Source organism: Schistocerca americana, chromosome 11 (genome assembly GCF_021461395.2).
Source record: "Schistocerca americana isolate TAMUIC-IGC-003095 chromosome 11, iqSchAmer2.1, whole genome shotgun sequence".
NCBI classification, from domain to species: Eukaryota; Metazoa; Arthropoda; class Insecta; order Orthoptera; family Acrididae; genus Schistocerca; species Schistocerca americana.
The window spans coordinates 84702685-84721200 of NC_060129.1; the positions used below are offsets into that span (position 1 = coordinate 84702685).

General features: G+C 44.1%; 1 protein-coding gene across 1 annotated transcript in view; it reads left to right on the plus strand.

Moving 5' to 3' along the window:
- The first annotated feature begins 3609 nt into the window (after window positions 1-3609).
- The window catches only part of LOC124553834 (ankyrin repeat domain-containing protein 65-like), a 42871-nt gene continuing 27964 nt past the window's right edge, over window positions 3610-18516 (plus strand). Inside the window, exon 1 of the mRNA XM_047127824.1 lies at window positions 3610-3745. The gene's annotated coding sequence lies outside the window, so the exon portion shown is untranslated. The remainder of the gene's footprint in view (window positions 3746-18516) is intronic.

Genomic DNA, 18516 nt, shown 5'->3' on the forward strand with positions numbered 1-18516 from the left:
ACCTTCCGCCGACCACTGGCGACAACATCGATGTACTGTGGAGACCTCACGGCCCACGTGTTGAGCAATTCGGCGGTACGTCCACCCGGCCTCCCGCATGCCCACTATACGCCCTCGCTCAAAGTCCGTCAACTGCACATACGGTTCACGTCCGCGCTGTCGCGGCATGCTACCAGTGTTAAAGACTGCGATGGAGCTCCGTATGCCACGGCAAACTGGCTGACACTGACGGCGGCGGTGCACAAATGCTGCGCAGCTAGCGCCATTCGACGGCCAACACCGCAGTTCGTGGTGTGTCCACTGTGCCGTGCGTGTGATCATTGCTTGTACAGCCCTCTCGCAGTGTCCGGAGCAAGTATGGTGGGTCTGACACACCGGTGTCAATGTGTTCTTTTTTCCATTTCCAGGAGTGTAGTTTAACATTTACACTTATCCTTCACTGTACAAAAAGCCACTCTATCCATATTACCCGAAAATTTTTAAAAATAACGCGAATGCTGAGAGCACAAGCACATTTCAGGACCGGTTGCTTTTACATCGGAGCGAAAATCGGTTGCGGAATTGGAAAACTGGCAACTAGAAGTGGTTTTGCAGAACTGATTTTAAAGTCTTTACATGACCACCCAGTAGTGGTGTTGGGAAATCGGTTTACGAAATCCACTTTTGGGAGCCCCATGTGATCGGGGTTTGTGTCAGCAGCCGTATAGCGCGGTACGAGATAAACGCACTGTGGCGGGGAAGGAGGCAGGCGGCCCGGCAGTGGCGACGGCTTACGCTTTACGCTTTACAAACGGGCCTTGGCCTTGGCCCGAGGTGTAAGAGTTTAGACTTATTACAGTCGTTCCTCCTGTTCCTGGTGATGCGATGGTGATGTGGCCTCACTGTATGGTTTGTCCTCTCGTTCTCCGGTGTCTGTCCTGGCCTGGCTACTAGCAGGCAGGCATACTAGTGGACTTTGATGTTTTAGGTCTTCTTTGTCACGCGAGAGACGTTCTGCAGCGCTGTCTGCAGGTCTGCTGACAGCTTCCTCGTGCCGTCGCGAACCTCGTTCCTCGGCCCCACGACTGCGTCCTCTAGGATGTATTCCCAGTCGCGCGGCGTGAAGACTGGGTTCGCGTTGATGGTGTCGAGATCTTTCTTGGTGACGAACTCGAGCAGAATTGCCCGATGTCCACCACGTATCTCAAACGGCCAGTGTGGGAGCGACGGCTTCCGTACCCCTTCCGCCTGGGCGAAGAGGTACGGGTTCTTTTGGGCGTTGAAGCGCCCATCCCGTACCACGGTGGCAATCTTCTTCAGCACGTTTGGCACGTTTGTGCTGTCCGGGAAGGGTATGACGTCCGTGCGAAGATTGCCATCCTCTTCTTGCTTCCCCCTCTGTGTTGCCTTGCCGCCTGGAGTTGGGGAAGGAGAGGACGGTGCCACGTCCGTGGGCGTCTCCCCGGTCTGCTGTATTGCTACAGGTTCCGGGGCGACGTCCGTTTGATTGGCCACGTCCTTCTGCGACAGCAGGTCCGTATGCGTGACGGCGTCCACCCCCACCGGGCGCACCGCAGGGGGGGGGGGGCGGGCGTGGGAACCATATTCTTGTTCAGAACACGCAGCTCCTCGCGCAGCTGCTGGAGCTGCCGATGAACTTCGACAAGTTCTCCTTTGAGCGCGGCCCGTTCTGCCGCAAAGGGGACTCGGAGGCCGGCCGTGGCGTCGTCAGTGGCGGCTCCTGCTTCGTGACGGCGCGGCTCGCACCCCTGGCCGTAGCGAGGGGGGGGGGGCGGCCGCCATGGCGCTGGACGCCGCCCAAAGACGTTGTAAAAAATAACTAGACTCACTGATGGCGCTGCAGTCGCGGGATAATTTGAACCTTCGGCTGGACGCCATTATAGTGGTTGTAGTCTGATGTGTTGTGTAGTACTGTTGTTTATGAAGACCCTGATTCAACGTTGTATATTTGTCGGGGCGTACATACAGTATTTGTTACTCGTAATTCTACTGTCTGTACGTTCCAATCAAAAGAAGTACAATGGTGAACAGTTGTGTAGCGATTTAAGTTGTTTTGTAAGTCAGTGCACTTGCTTAGTAAATGTTTTTGTAGCACGGTATTAGCATAATGTCTGTGCATGTATTTGCAGGTTTCCTTTCTCAAAACCACAGCTGCTACAAAAATGGTTACACACTGTCAGGAGGCAAGATTTCCGACCGACAGAATACCATTTTATATGTTCCGGTCATTTTGAAGAAAGTTGTTTCCTTGAAAATTACGTAAATCGCAGGAAGCTGAAAGATGTTGCTGTTCCATCCATCTTTCGTTTTCCAGACCATATACAGCGGAAGATAAATTTTTCTTTGTGAACCACATTTTATTTTAACTATAAAAGTTGAGTTGCAAGCAACACGAAATTTGAGTTAGCAGGCTTTTTATCGTTATAAAATGCAACTGAATGTGTGTAATTGTAATCTGATTTCATAACTTCTCTCGATGGAACAGTTGTTGAGTTTTATTTATTATATGAAAAAACCACACATATAAACTGAAGTGTACATCTACGAAAGTAAATATTGTGACTAATGCGATACTGGTTGCCTGCCTGAAGTCTTGTTTGTTGTAGCTGGCTCATCGGTAGTGTTTTGATGGTCTAGGTTAGGTTGAAACTTGATAATTTGGTCGTGAGTTGCCAAAGCACTACGCCATATATAACGCACTTTTCATCATAAAATCTAAAGCAAGGTAGAGTCAGAAAATATCTATTAACATAGTGGGCAAATCTTGGACTATTTTGATGCATTTTGCGTACATCTAACGTAAATGAACTACGAAAAATGCTAGGGGTCCAGTGCATAACTTTTAGCTACGGCAGATTCCATGTACTACGTAACATAAATTCATAAAGAGTGACTAGTTGCTGTTTGTTCATAAATTAAAAACTATATTGTAGCAACGTATTTAAATGAGGCGTTATGTTTGTGACCTAACTCTAGGGAAGGCATTTTACAACCAAAAGCGATGTATAAACTTTCGAACTCCGCGCGTCAGTTTACCACTCTAATGGCCGCCGTCCAGCTATTCAATTTGTCCGCTCTTCACAGTCGACCACTCGTGCGGTTGTGGGGGCCTGACGCCGCCGCAGCGCGTGGTACGGCGGGCTGGCGACGTGACTCACTGAGGCAGCTGCAGCTACGCGAGTTGGCGGCGTGTGGGCCGCCGCAGTTCGCGCAGCTGCTGGCCGCCCCACGAGGCTTCGTGCAGCTGCGCGTGTCGCGAGCCGCCGCGCAGTTCGAGCACGCGACGGCGTTCTCGCAGTCGCGCGCAGTATGGCCCAGCTGCTGGCACTTGTAGCACCGCTGAATCTTGCTCTTGTGCTGAGTGCGCCTGCGCTTTGGCTGCCGTTGGCGGCCGCTGTTGTTCCCCATCGCACGGATGAGAATTCCCAGTGCGGCTGCCACCTGCTTCCCTTTCCGTCCAGCCGTGGCGTCGGGCTGGTGGCGTCGGCGTGCGCCAGCGACGGTACCGATGTGAGCCGCAGCGAGTCGAGCAGCGGAGTGCCGTGGCGACAGCGACGTGGGCGCCTCGCCCGCCCCGCTGCAGCCGTTCCCTCGCCTGCCTGGCAACCCCGCCCCGTGACGTCATCGCCGGGTGGGGGCAGCCGCGCGCCCCGGCTGTCTGTGCGGCCCAGTTGTGTCGCTCCGTTGCCAGGCGTGTAGCAGCGTGCGGCTCAGTCCAGCCTCTCGGCGAGACCACCAGAGACAGGTGAGGCGGGCAGCAGGGCTCCACTGGATTATGTGGAAGCGGCGGATGTTGTTCTGCACGCTTCTGTGTGGTTTGTCCCGTAACTCACGGCAGGGCAACGTCAAGCAACTGCTGCTCCTGCCTAATACATTCTTACGTTAAAAAATTAGGATCGGTACGAACAGAGGGATGGCGAATAGTGTGTTGAAACAGCGTGTCTAGTGTTTAGTAATTTATTACTCGTTATTTATCGCCTTCTTTCAGTCGTTTAATCGCTGATAACTTGAGCGAGAATAACGTGGAACCAAATGGAAAATACCGCCACATTCGGCCGGGCAGCGTTTCGATCTGCCAGTGTCGAATCCTGCAGAATTCTCCTACCACTGTTGTTGAAAACGAAAACCACGCGTTCCTGATTACGTCACTGCGACGAAATAACCAATGGTATTAGGACGCCAGTATGCGAAGACCTTCAAATTCAGCACTTCGGACTGAGGGAATTTTACTGCGAGACGGCGTCTTCCGCCACCGATTCCAGACTCCGGCAGCCGTGGTTGTCTGTAATGCTGGACCGCCAGCCCGCAAGCCGAGAACGATTGCAGGTCGCCTATGCGGCGGCTTGCACGGCTGACAATTTGTTTTTCAGCATTTCGCTTAATTTGGCCGAATTTAAACGTCTAAAATATTGTCGTAATATTCAGAGGTATAATCTGCCATTACGGTTTGCACACAGTGAGGAAATTATCACAGTTGGAAAGTTGGCGTGTCTGGACGTAACGTAACGCACAGGGCTGAAATACGCGGACGTTATTCAACAAGTACTTGAGAATGAGCACTTCGCGAGTTGGAACACACGTTAAGAATATTTTCAAACCGTTCCTATTTTCTCGCTTACGTGCTTAACGTCAGATATTACACACTTTAAGTCGTCTGCAAAGTATTCAGACGTCGGAATTTGTTTTGTGCGTGGGCGTTCCGAATCCTGTGATCCACTCGCGATTCACAACACGTGGCGTCGTGCCGACATGGTTCCGGCGATCAAACGCAGCACTCGCGTTCATTTCACTATTTTCACAATTCTCTGGAGTTGAGGTTGTGATGCACGAGCGATCTGTTGCTTTCCGCAACATCCTGGTTAAACTGAGGCGAAGATTTGGTTAGTAGTTGGCGAATTCTGGAGAATTCATCGTAATGTTTGTGCTTCGTGAAATAAACCTTTCGTATTATTTATTATTGTTCTGTGACGTCTCGGTTGAGATTTGCCGATGAAACGGAAGCGATCACACGCCACAATTCTTTTTGCACTATACAACACTTTGTTTGGCTGTTCTCGTGTTAATATTTGTCTGATAAGAGAGCGTTGTGTCTTGACAAAGCAACGCATCAGCGATCTTTGAGACGCGTCGTGTTGTGTGCAGCTCGCGTAGAAAAATTGTCGTAACTGACCTTGCGCATTAGTCGTATCTTATGTGACCAAAGAATGAAAGTGATTATGACGCTGTCATTTACCAACTTCTTTACTTGAGATTGAAATGACACGATTAAAGAGCAGTGTAAATTTTTATATGCAGCCTATAACGACGGCAGAATTTGGATTCAATTTCTCATTTTCAGCGCTATAATTGCGAGCATCGAGGTAGATTTCTGTTACTAGTTTCCGTCAGAAGAGTGAATCACGCCAGAATTATAACATTTGTGGAGACATTTGCTGATTATATTTGATTGAAACCTGTAGTTAATACTTCGTTTAGCCACGTACTGTTACAGAAGCCTCACATGTAATTGACGGTAAGTCACTGCCCCTGACGTCGCATTTATCGACACTTTGACTTGACAAACAGTCCTGAAAATGTGTGTCAGTTAGACTGCACACCGTAAGATGTGTATCACTTAGACCGCATATCGTCATGAAACGCAAATTTGAGTACCATAACTATAAATTGTTAATTTTAACTTTACATACCGGTAGATTATTTTTTGTAATGTAGGCTGTGGTGGAAAACTGATCTGTTGCATAACCCGAGGCCTAGGCTAGTTGACAGGTTCACAGTACGGTTGTCAGCGAAGCCAAAGAAATGGAATGTTATAGCAACAATAATTCTTGCTGTGGCACGTATTTTACGCATGTTTGATTCTGAAGAGTGTTTTATGTCCGTTTTCAATTCGTCGTGGATGGAAATGTGGCTGGAATCGGCAGGTTCAGTATTTTTCGGTATTGGACAGCGTTCGTCCCTAGTGTAGAGGTACGTTTCAAGACGCGCGCAGCCTGTGCACGAAGAGGCGTCGCACGCGCCTAACACGTGAGCACGGCGCCCCGTGGGAGTCCCCACGTCCCGGACGAGTACAGACCGGGCTGTTCCGTCCACGGTTTTATTTCGTTTGCTCCGTTTTACTGCGTCTTACTTTTAAGTTGGTATAAAAAGAAACAAAACGGATCTGAACATTACTGCGCATATTTGTGACGCGAGTTATCGGTAATTTCCAGTATGGCTTCTGAATGATGTAATGACAGGGTGTATACGACCCTGGACAACCGGGAGATTCGGGAAAAACCCGGGAATATTTTATAATTCCGGGAATTTTTCATTGTTTTAGTTTTCAGTGAAATTTTTGTGTTTTCGGCTTCTAAGAAGCGATATTCTAACAAAGGATATAACTGTATCCCCCTTACTACAGAATAATACTGCAGCAATAAACGCTTCCCGCGCCCGGGTTCCCGGGTTCGATTCCTGGCGGGATCAGGGATTTTCTCTGCGTCGTGATGACTGGCTGTTGTGTGATGTCCTTAGGTTAGTTAGGTTTTACCGAGCGAGGTGGCGCAGTGGTTAGACACTGGACTCGCATTCGGGAGGACGACGGTTCAATCCCGAGTCCGGCCATCCTGATTTAGGTTTTCCGTGATTTCCCTAAATCATTCCAGGTAAATGCCGGGAGGGCTCCTCTGAAAGGGCACGGCCGACTTCCTCCCCCATCCTTCCCTAATCCGATGACACCGATGACGATGCTGTCTGGTCTCCTTCCCCAAAAACAACTACGACGACAACTGTTTCCATTACATCAGTTTGATCACTTGCGAGTCGGATTATGCGCATGCGCAGTTGAGTCGCCTATGAGTTGTACATTCACCCGCTTCTGGCTGCTGAAGTGTGGCTGTTGGCTGTACAAGCAGCAGCAGCAAGCAGCCACATGCTACCCGTAAAAATCGACAGTTTCAGGGGGGCGGGGGGGGGGGGGGGGGGACGCCAAATTCATATTCTTGAGGGAAAAAACCTTGTTTCACAAAGCGTCTAGCATCCAGAGCGTGTTGGTCTGTGGATTATTCACATGATTTAGAAACGCATTGCTGTTGATTTCTTAATATTTTTGAACGTATTCCAAGTTGATTTCTGAATGAATCATAAGTTGATTTTTGAATGCATGCATAGAGTACGTGATGCCTCTGCCACAGGAATCTCGGTCGCATTTAGGAATAAACTTTCCTGTAGACAGGGCTATACGAGCTGAGCGGAATAAAGCCAAACGGGTGAATGCCAATAGCTGTTTGCTATGTGGTTGACGGGGTTTGCGAATGATCAGCTTTGTTATAAATACTAGCTAAATCCGTAGATTTAGACTACCAGAGTACAAATAAACGACAAACAGGAATAACAGTTTAAAGAAAGATTATATATTATCTACTCGGTGTATCTAAGAAAATGAAATTTTGACAGAAAAGCATGGTCAGATCGTTACACTTACTAGTGTACAGTCCCTAGCTAGCAGCCGCTTAAGTTAAATTCTGGGAGTAGCGCGGAAAACACGTTGTACGGATACGTAATAACGCATAACCAGAGAATAAACGCGGCATAACTAAACTGGTGATTGTGGCAGGGTTGGTGAAGCTAACCAGAGAATGAGTCTTACTTAACATTGCGAGGAAAAGTTACAGAATTAGTGATGACAAGGTTGTTCGTTGGAATGAGGAAGGAGAAGAAACGGGGACATCACACGAATTATGGAAGAATATGATGATTCCAAATTTACACAAAAATTTCATACTACTACTTTTCGATCTCATGCTTGAGAAGCTGGAGCGTATGAATGAAACGTGAAACTATTTCCTAACATAAAGATTTTTGCTATTAGTAGGTGTAATAGGCATCTGATATATATATATATATTTGTTGATACTTCGTGAATTACATTCTGTCGTGCTATAAAAATGACTATTTCTGCCAAAACAGTCTTGGTTGCATTTTAATTTTTTTATTTTTCAACAACGCGTTTCGCCTTACTTAGGCGTCTTCAGGTGGATCTTAATTTGATACTTCTTAGAATGATCCTTTAGACAGTGTAGCCAAAGGGCATCGTCAATACATCAGGCCAACATCGCTTTCGTTAAACTCAGTAAAACCTTTTCTAGATGGACGCGAGTATGCACACTACCTGAGCCCCATCTCATTCTGTTACTCGCCACAGCTTTCCCACGAGCTGCAAACGGCACCTTTTGAAGTGTAAGCGCCGACGCACGGTCTTCCACACACTTTGTTGCGCTATTTAGAGTTCGCGGCTTGTGCCTGCTGTTGACTTCTTTGTACAAAAATCTCGTTCAGCCCCCCCCCCCCCCCCCCCCCACGGTTGCAGCTGCCCACATTTGGTCAAATATCTCGCGTATTCCAACGCATGAAATCGCTTCTCTTGCCTCGTCGGCATTTTGGCAAGGCGGTGAATTCGTGATGTCAGGTGGTCGGCACAGTTTAAACTAGCTGCGTTTGTATTGATGATCCAATAATATTTGTGCACGTAATATTTTGGAAAATTCAGAATTCAGGAAACAAATGATTCCTGGTAGCACTGTATTTCGCCTTCTGTCTGTCGTCTTCCTTTTCTACGCCAGTATGGTCACTGAGCCACTGAACTTATAATTTCGATTCGCTTGCTGCTTTCATGTAATGCCAAAAATTATTTTAATTTTTAGTCAGAACTGTTGATAAATTTGTATTTGCGAATTCTTTGAATGACCTAGAAAATATTTGTACACATAATCTGCCTCAAAGAACACTCCCGACAATGTTTACAATCAGAGTACTCCTGTGCCCTTACTATTAATCACTGCAGTGTCCAGTATTAATTGAGAGAGTACAGCAGCATTTTGGTATTTACTGACCACACAGTGCTGCCTATAATGCAAGCACATATACTGTGTACGTTACTGTCGGGAATCTGTCCGTAAGCAGTCAACGGTAGCGCGTCCTAACTGTGCCCACTCACAAAACAAAAACTTTTGCAAACTCCTTCTCAGTTGCCGCTGTCCGCCTCTGGAATAAACTGCCCCTTACCTTGCGCAAAATTCAATCTCCTGCTGCTTTTAAGAAGAAGTTGAAGCATTTCCTACTATCATCCTCATAAAGTTCTCCACAAAATTAATGTACAAGGGCAATCCCCTCATCTGTCAAATAGCAAAGCTAGCGTCTCCTATCTTGCTCCTGAGATGCCTTCCTCTTCATCTATATTAGCCACGGAATATTCTTTTCCTTTATATTTCCTTAATTATGTTTCATCATGTCTCTCTATTCTTCTCCTCCCTTCGCCATGAGTCTCCCTCATACTCCCTGCTGCCAGCACTCCTATCTAAAATCTGTCTCTTCAATAATGTCTAATTATAGCAGTACTTGTGATCTAAGAATATAAACTCTATATGTATGTATTTTTCCAGGTGTACCTTTCAAATTGTTTATTTCACTTTTTGTACTAGATGTAGTTTAACATGCCTACTAAAACATATGAATGTAAAACAAGTAGAATGCCTGGTTAGATGTAAGAGAGGGCCTGATGGCCCTAATCTTGCCAGGTTAAATAAATAAATAAATAAATAAATGGTGAGTATGTGCCTGTTGGTATCGGACCCATATTACTCCTTTGTGGTACACACTTTAATTACGCACATAGACGGGACCAACGCAGTTTCGTGTGTGACTGACGTATACATAGACAAAAGACCCAGGTGTCGTTAATAGGTTGCGTTAAGTATTTGAATTCTAGAATTGGATCTAGAAGTTCATTATGTGCAGAGTCAAGTACGAAAAACCACTGCACCAATGGCTTCATTCTTCTTGCAAAATAATACTGAGAAATTTGTCATAGTGTTTCCTAACACGTATGGTGAGCTATAAAAAAATGGTTCAAATGGCTCTGAGCACTATGGGACTTAACTTCTGAGGTCATAACTTCTGAGGTCATAACTTCTGAGGTCATAACTTCTGAGGACTTAACTTCTGAGGTTCTAGAACTTAGAACTACTTAAACCTAAGTAACCTAAAGACATCACACACATCCATGCCCGAGGCAGGATTCGAACTTGCGACCGTAGCGGTCACGCGGTTCCAGACTGTAGCGCCTAGAACCACACGGCCACTCCGGCCGGCGGTGAGCTATCAGTGTTGCTATTCGTTAACTTGTAATTCATGTCTTAGTGACAGTTTACTTATAGTATCATTGGTTTCCTTGTGTAACATTCCGATTACAAGCTACGAAAGGCCACAGTAAGTGATGTAACGTTCTGTAAAGCACAGTTGGATCCCTACTACATCTCTGACTTGTACAGATAATACAATTAAATTTCGATACCACTCACGAATTATTCCATCTCTCGTTCATTCACGTTTAAAATGTTGAGTAGTTGGCAAATCTAGTGACAGCAAATATTGTTCTACTTACACTTATTCAAAATACGGCCTCGACCTTCGCGCCTTCTTTCTTTCGACGGGTAAATTTTTCCAACTCCAAGCATACAAGTTAACTGCCAAATCAGAGATACAGTTTTAGTCTCCTTATTTATCAGTTTCAAACAGCTATTTCTCTTTATCTTTTCCTAGTGAGAAAATTAGTTTCGAATATTTCTTTGTTCGTATCGCCTGTGCATATTATTTCATGTTTTTACTTCACATAAAAAATATGCAAATGATCATTAGCACCTAGACAGATCTAAAACAATTGTTTCTGTGGTCGGTTACTCTCTGTTGCGGCTAGAAGAGAATTAGTTTCTTCTTCGTAATCTCTTTTGTGTTGGGGTCTTCCAAAGCATTTGTCTTTGAGACCTAAAATTAATTAGGAGAAATTCTAACTTGAAATGATAATGAGGGACCTGATTTTTAATTTTCTTGTTAACAAAATCTTTATTTGATGTTCATTATCTTTACAACAGTTTATCGTCGGCTGAGAGCCGGTGGCGGCAAAGCTAAAACAACGATAGTGAATAAAGATAAACAATGTAAAGAAAAATCCAGGGTCTCCTCCACGCCACATTCTTACACACCGCGGCGAGTCACGGCTTTCTGAGTAGAAAAGCAACTGCTGGGAGAGAACCCACGACCCCTGGCGTCGATTCAGCACAGTCAGGACAGAGGAGCCGACACGGCGGTCAAATATTGTCCAAAATGCGCAGACCCCACCCAGGAGGTCTTTAAAACAGTGTAATGACAGGTGTAGCAGTCTCCATTCTCACAGTGCGAAACGTAATACCCAGTCTTTACACGATGAATGGCGCAGTTTTTATAAATGCATGCAAGACTTTACTAACGTGAGTTTTCTCTAACGAAATATTTCCGACACGACTAAAGAAAACTACTACGGCATCAAGACTTGACAGTTTTGTGTGGTGATCCACAGTGCTGACCTTACTGTCGTTAGTTTCTTACTGTAGTTGGTTTGAAGGGGCAGAAATTAAACTCGGTGTTTGACACCAAAGTAAGTGCAGCTCGCGATGACGACGTCGTCATATGGCGCGTCATTTTGCGCTGTTCTGTTGTAAGAATTCGCACCTACAAGTACGCGCTTCCGAGGGTTCTTTCTTTCCTTGCACTTATGTTCAATACAAAGCCACTAAATGTGGCACCAGTACTCCGGTAGTATAAAACCGAATACGGGACTGTTCAGTCTGTACTGCATCAACCAATCACAGCACAATAACAGCCAGTTACTAAGAACTGTTAAAAAATACTAGCGCAACAGTGACGGTTACTACAAAAACAGCTGACACAAAATAACAATTTAGGCCCTCGTACTGGGCACAGCACAAGGGAACGGATGAATTTAAGTTCCTGGATGGATACCAGGGCAGCCAACAGTAAACTGAGTCGGTGAAATGTACTGAATGGCCATCTGATACGAATTGATTACGTTATGTACTCGCAACCTGTCAACTTCTCTGTAAGACTGAAATCAAAATGACTGTGGAAAATACAAGTGGCCACCACTTCGAGTTAAAAGTACTTGTACTACTGTAAGTGAAAATAGCCTTTAAGGATACGTTCGGAACGTAAGATTTCCTTGAGAACACGGGGCTAGGTTCTGTTCTGTCGTTGCTAAGAATGGCTGAGGAAGACTTAGAGGCAAGTGGAGGGCGAAACTGTTTATTCGGAATGCAGCGTTCTGTCACGGGAAGCGCTGCATGTGCTCGCATCTTGGAGGGAGAAAAAAAGCAGGCGGGAGCGCCAAGGTCACGGCTTGCAGCGTCCGTTGCCGGAGGCTGTTGGTGGGGGAAGGGGGGGAGGGGGCCACGTGACGTCAGAGCCGCTGCCCCGCCACTTCAGGGAACAGTGGCTCGCGACGCGGCGCTCAGTTACTTTCCTACATCACGGCATGTGTGTGTGTGTGTGTGTGTGTGTGTGAGTGTGTGTGCATAATCTCTCAGGTGGTAAAAAATATTATGCCATATGTCAGTCTCGCTTACCTATTTGACAGTTACCTTCTAATTATTTATAGTAGTTGTTATCCTCGGAATTTACGTGATGTGTGCAATTTAATTCCTAGACCTTGATTCAGAGAATGTAGGCACTGTCTGGTTTACGGCCTGAGGCCGTAAAATGCTGCGTAATGTGTGGGTGACCTGTCTAAATCCTTTCAAAACCACAAGACAGCGCCTTGTAGCATTTTCCAGTATCGTCTAAACGCGCTCGTCGCTGCAGACACGGAACTTCGCATACCCAGTGACGTACTCGCCTGTACAACACGTATCACGTCCTGCTCTCTGAAGTGTGGAAGCCCCGTGTACAGCAAAATGTTGCGACTGTTGCCGGTAGCAATACTTTGAATTCAGTGTAAACAGCGGCAAGTACGGACTGATATTGTAACTGAATAGCCTCCCAAAACAAGGTTGTAACCGACAGAAGTAATTTTTTTTTCCAGGAAGAAGGAAAACATTATATTGCACAAATGTTTGCACTTCTGAAACCAAAATTGTAATGCAACAATTCTACTGACTTCGTCATTTGACTGACAGGCACTTGTTAACGCCACACGTAAACTAAAAAAAGGAATAATGGATAAACTACCATCTTGACAGAGAACAAGGTTTCAACCTCACACATAAGTGTACAAGATTGTAACCAACAACAGTATACAATGGATTGTAGTTAACCACGGTATTCAACAAAATCTTCATATCAAACATTGTGAATACTAAATTGTTGTTGCTGCTGTGGTCTTCAGTCCAGAGACTGGTTTGATGCAGCTCTCCATGCTACTCTATCCTGTGCAAGCTTCTTCATCTCCCAGTACTTAACGCAACCTACATCCTTCTGAATTTGTTTGGTGTTTTCATCTCCTGGTCTCCCTCTACGATTTGTACCCTCCTTCTTGCCCTCCAATACTAAATTGGTGATCCCTTGATGCCTCAGAACGTGTCCTACCAACCGATCCCTTCTAGTCAAGTTGTGCCACAAACTCCTCTTCTCCCCTATTCTATTCAATACCTCCTCGTTAGTTATGTGATCTGTCCACCCAATCTTCAGCATTCTTCTGTAGCAACACATTTCGAAATCTTCTATTCTCTTCTTGTCTAAATTATTTATCGTCCACGTTTCACTTCCATACATTGCCACACTCCACACAAATACTTTCAGAAACGACTTCCTGACACTTAAATCTATACGCGATGTTAACAAATTTCTCTTCTCCAGAAACGCTTTCCTTGCCAATGCCAGTCTACATTTTATATCCTCTCTACTTCGACCATCATCAGTTATTTTGCTCCCCAAATAGCAAAACTCATTTACTACTTTAAGTGTCTCACTTCCTTAACTAATTCCAACATCACACGACTTCATGCGACTACATTCCACTATCCTCGTTTGGCTTTTATTGATGTTCATCTTGTATCCTCCGTTCAAGACACTGTCCATTCCGTTCAACTGCTCTCCCAAGTCCTTTGCTGTCTCTGACAGAATTACAATGTCATCCGCGAACCTCAGAGTTCTTATTTCTTCTCCATGTGTTTTAATACATACCCCGATTTTTCTTTTGTTTCCTTTATTGCTTCCTCAATATACAGATTGAATAACATCAGGGATAGGCTACGACCCTGTCCCATTCCCTTTCCAACCGCTGCTTCGCTTTCATGCTCCTCGACTCATATAACTGGCATCTGGTTTCTGTACTATTTGTAAATAGCCTTTCGCACCCTGTATTTTATCCCTGCCATCTTCAGGATTCCGGCGGGATCGGGGATTTTCTCTGCCTCGTGATGGCTGGGTGTTGTGTGCTGTCCTTAGGTTAGTTAGGCTTAAGTAGTTCTAAGTTCTAGGGGACTGATGACCATAGATGTTAAGTCCCATAGTGCTCAGAGCCATTTGAACCATTTTGAACCTTCAGGATTTGAAAGAGTGTATTCCAGTCAACATTGTCAAAAGCTTTCTCTAAGTCTACAAATGCTAGAAACGTACGTTTGCCTTTCCTTAATCTATCTTCTAAGATAAATCGTAGGGTCAGTGTTGCCTCACGTGTTCCCGTATTTCTACGGAATCCAAACTGACCTTCCCCGAGGTTTGCATCTACCAGTTTTTCCATTCGCCTGTAAAGAATTCGCGTTGGTATTTTGCAGTCGTGACTTATTAAACTGATAGTTCGGTAATTTTCATATCTGTCAACCCCTGCTTTCTTTGGGGTTTGAACTATTATATTGTTCTTGAAGTTTGCTGGTATTTCACCTGTCTGATACATTTGTTCACCAGACGGTAGAGTTTTGTCAGGCTCTCCCAAGGCAGCCAGTACTTCTAATGGAATGTTGTCTACTCCTAGGGCCTTGTTTCGACTAAGGTCTTTCAGTGCTCTGTCAAACTCTTCACGCAGTATCATATCTCCCATCTCATCTTCATCTGCATCCTCTTCCATTTCCATAAAATTGTTCTCAAGTACATTTCCCTTTTATAGATTCTCTCCTTCTACATTTCTGCTTTCCCTTATTTGCTTATAACGGGGTTTTCATCTCAGCTCTTGGTATTCATACAAGTGGTTCTCTTTTGTGCAAAGTTCTCTTTAATTTTCCTGTAGGCAGGATCTATCTTACCCCTAGTGAGATATGCCTCTACATCCTTACATTTGTCCTCTAGGCGTCCCTGCTTAGCCATTTTGCACTTCCTGTCGATCTCATTTTTGAAACGTCTGTATTCCCTTTTGCCTGCTTCAGTTACTGCATTTTTTTTATTTTCTACTTTCATCAGTTAAATTCAATATTTCTTCTGTTATCCAAGCTGGGTGTATACGTACCGGGAGATCCGGGAAAAACACGGGAATTCTTTAGAATTCCGGGAATTTTTCATTGTTATAGTTTTCAGTTAGAGTTTTGTAATTTTGATCGGTAAGAACCGATAGTCTACGTAAGGATATTACTGTTTCCCCGTACTGCAGAATAATACTTCAACAATAAAACATAAACGAGAGAAAAAATACGAAAATAATTTAAATTTCAAAGGAAATGCGCCATATACAACGACACCCAGTGATCATGCAAGCGTCTGCCAACAGCAAATGTGTCAAAGGCTTTAGAAAGGCAATGCAATGCTTCATAACAACAAATTGCCTCCGATGAGAGTGAAGCCGCAACTGTTTACATTACTTTCTTTTTAGCAGTTACGAGCGGGCTCATGCGCATGCGCAGTTGAGTCGTGTTTGAGCAGTAGATTTTCCCGCTTCTGGCTACAGGAATGTGGCTGTTGGCTGTGCAAGCAGTCGCAGCAAGTAACTAGATGCTACTGGGAAAAGGGGGCGCCAAATTCATATTCTCGTGGGGAAAAAACTTGTTTCACAAAATGCCTAGCATACAGCTCACGTTGGTCTATCGATTATTCATAAGATTTCGAAACGCATCCCTGTTGATTTTTGAACATTTTTGAACACATCTTAAGTTGGTTTCTGAGTGAATCATAAGTTGATTTTTGAATGCGTGCATAGTGTACGTGATGTCTCTGTCAGGAGAATATTCGTCACATTTAGAAATAAACTTCTGCAGACCAAAGGGAACGTGACTATACGAGCTGAGCGGAGTAAAGCCGAACGGATGAACGCCAATGGCTGTCTGATTATGTGGTTGACTGTGTTAGCAAATGTTCAGCGTTATTAGCGAAATCCATAAACTCAGACAACCAGAGTGGAAATAAACGACTAACAGGAATAACGGGTAAGAAAGATTACGTATTATCTTCTCAGTGTATATAAGAAAATGAAATTTTGACAGTAAATTTTTGGCCAGATCGCTACACTTGTAAGGACCAATTGTACGGTCCCTGGCTAGCAGCCGCTGAAGTGCTATTCTGATAGTAACGCGGAAAACGTGTTGTACCAACACCTAATAACGCCTAACCGGAAAATAATCGCGGGATAACTAAACCCGTGATTCTGGCAGGGTTTGTGAAGTTAATCGTCGAACAAATTTTCACAATGGCAGGAATAGCTACAGAATTCTTGATGACAAGATTGTTTGTTAGAGCGGGGAAGGAGAACAAACGGGGACATCACACAAATTACGGAACAATAAGACGATTCCAAATTTATATAAAAATTTCGTAATACTGCTTTTCGATCTCGTGCTTGAGAAACTGGTGCGTATGAATGAAATGTGAAACTATTTCCTAACATAAAGCTTTTTGCTTGCAGTAGGTCTTATAGGCATTTGATATTGGTACTTCGTGAATTACATTCTGTCGTGTAAAAATGACCATTTGTGCCAAAACAGTGTCGTTTATTTGGTGTGTGTTACAAAATTGCTGCAATATTAGAAAGGCCTATTTTGTTTTATCTATCACACAGTGACAAAATAGACGTAATCAGATCGAAAAACCAGACCATCTTGGGTATGATTTTTTCAGTATTAGATAGTGACATTTCGATTTTTCATGTAGCAAAACGTTTGACGAACTTTGATGAGGTAAGCACACCATGTAAAGCTGTAGCAAGATTACAGAGAAAAAAATGCTAGGAGCTAAGGATTGAAGAAATGTGTACTTCACAAAAGAGCAAGTTATTAGCTAATAGACAATAAAGAGTGAAAATTTTCAGAAGAGATCTTACTCTCCCTTTTACAAATAATCCCATTCACTATTAATTGCGAGATTTAAAAAAAAAAGGGAGGGGGCAGGCTGTCAAACGGGCCGACTGGGGGCAGGAGAGGCACAACAGGAGATTTCAGTTTCCACTGTCCTGAATATAGTTTGATGGCATCCATTACAAAATACACACATTTCAATGAGAGCGAAATACAATGACGTGCTATAGAAGAATGGTGTATGAAGAGGCGTGGCAATGCACTTTGGCACACTTCAGACCATATAACATGTCTTACATTTCCTCGAACACATATGTTTTATGTTTCAGACTTTTCAGAAAGATGTACGCTACAATATGAAGATCTTTTTGAAAATTCGATTTTTTCGTATTGACCCGGTTCGCAAATGTCGTAGATTCGGGGCTGATGCGCAGAGCAGTCTGAGCTATAGTGGGAAGTCTCCACGTGACCCGTCTTTACATTTAGTGATTTTGCTGTTTCCCCATCGTTTACTCTCACCTCAAATGAAAACAAAATGGATGTCTGTGGCCGGGAGCTATCAAGTGAATTAAAATACATTCACATAATTATGGAAGGCTAAAATATCTTATTACTTTCAGATTTTATTTTATTTCCACCTTTCTGACAGTCAAGCATTAATCACGTTGCAGAACAATGTAGTTATTTTTAGTCTGTTTGCTAAAGAAATTTGATTTTATTAACCTTTTCCGCAGAGGCAGTCAATGTATTTGAAACGAAATTCTACAGTACTGGCTAGTTTCAACTGGTTGCGGAATTTCAAGTGCACGTTTTCATCTTCTAGCACGTATGACATTTTGCCACAATTAAGAGCCAGACATGATATAATACAGTACTGGTGCTCCAATAAAATTTACATCCCGAAAACCACACTGAAATGCTTAGTATCAGGTCGAGGTCTACTTCATTGGAAATCTGGACATTGGAATGTGCACTTTAAATATGCACTTTAAATGTGCACACTTTAGTATGGTTCACGAAATTCCGATGCTCTTGCAGTAATCTCTGACGTCTTGTTTCTTTTATGACATAATGTGTGATCTTTTAATGTTTTACACGTACGCACATACGGGCTTCCTACGTCATGGCAGCTTCGCAAGCGCGGTGTCGCCTGTTATCTGCGCTCTCTGGCAACTGCGGAAACGGATCTGTTTCTAACAGGTCGCGGGAAAATATTGCGAATGGTGGTTTGAAAAGCGTTACTTTCAAAGTAAATATCCTTTTACGTAAGTTGAACTATGTGCAAGAATGTACCATGAATTTATTAAATCACAGAGCGTTTGACTCTCATTTAAAAATCAACTCTTTGATAACGAGCCATTTAGAAGAATTTCGAACCTGAAGATTAGACATTTATGTCATTATTAAAAATTTTACTGGCACATTTGTTTGATATATCTTAAAGTGTAACACGTGCAGAAAAGATCAACATTATATGCGAAAGCTTAGCTTCTCT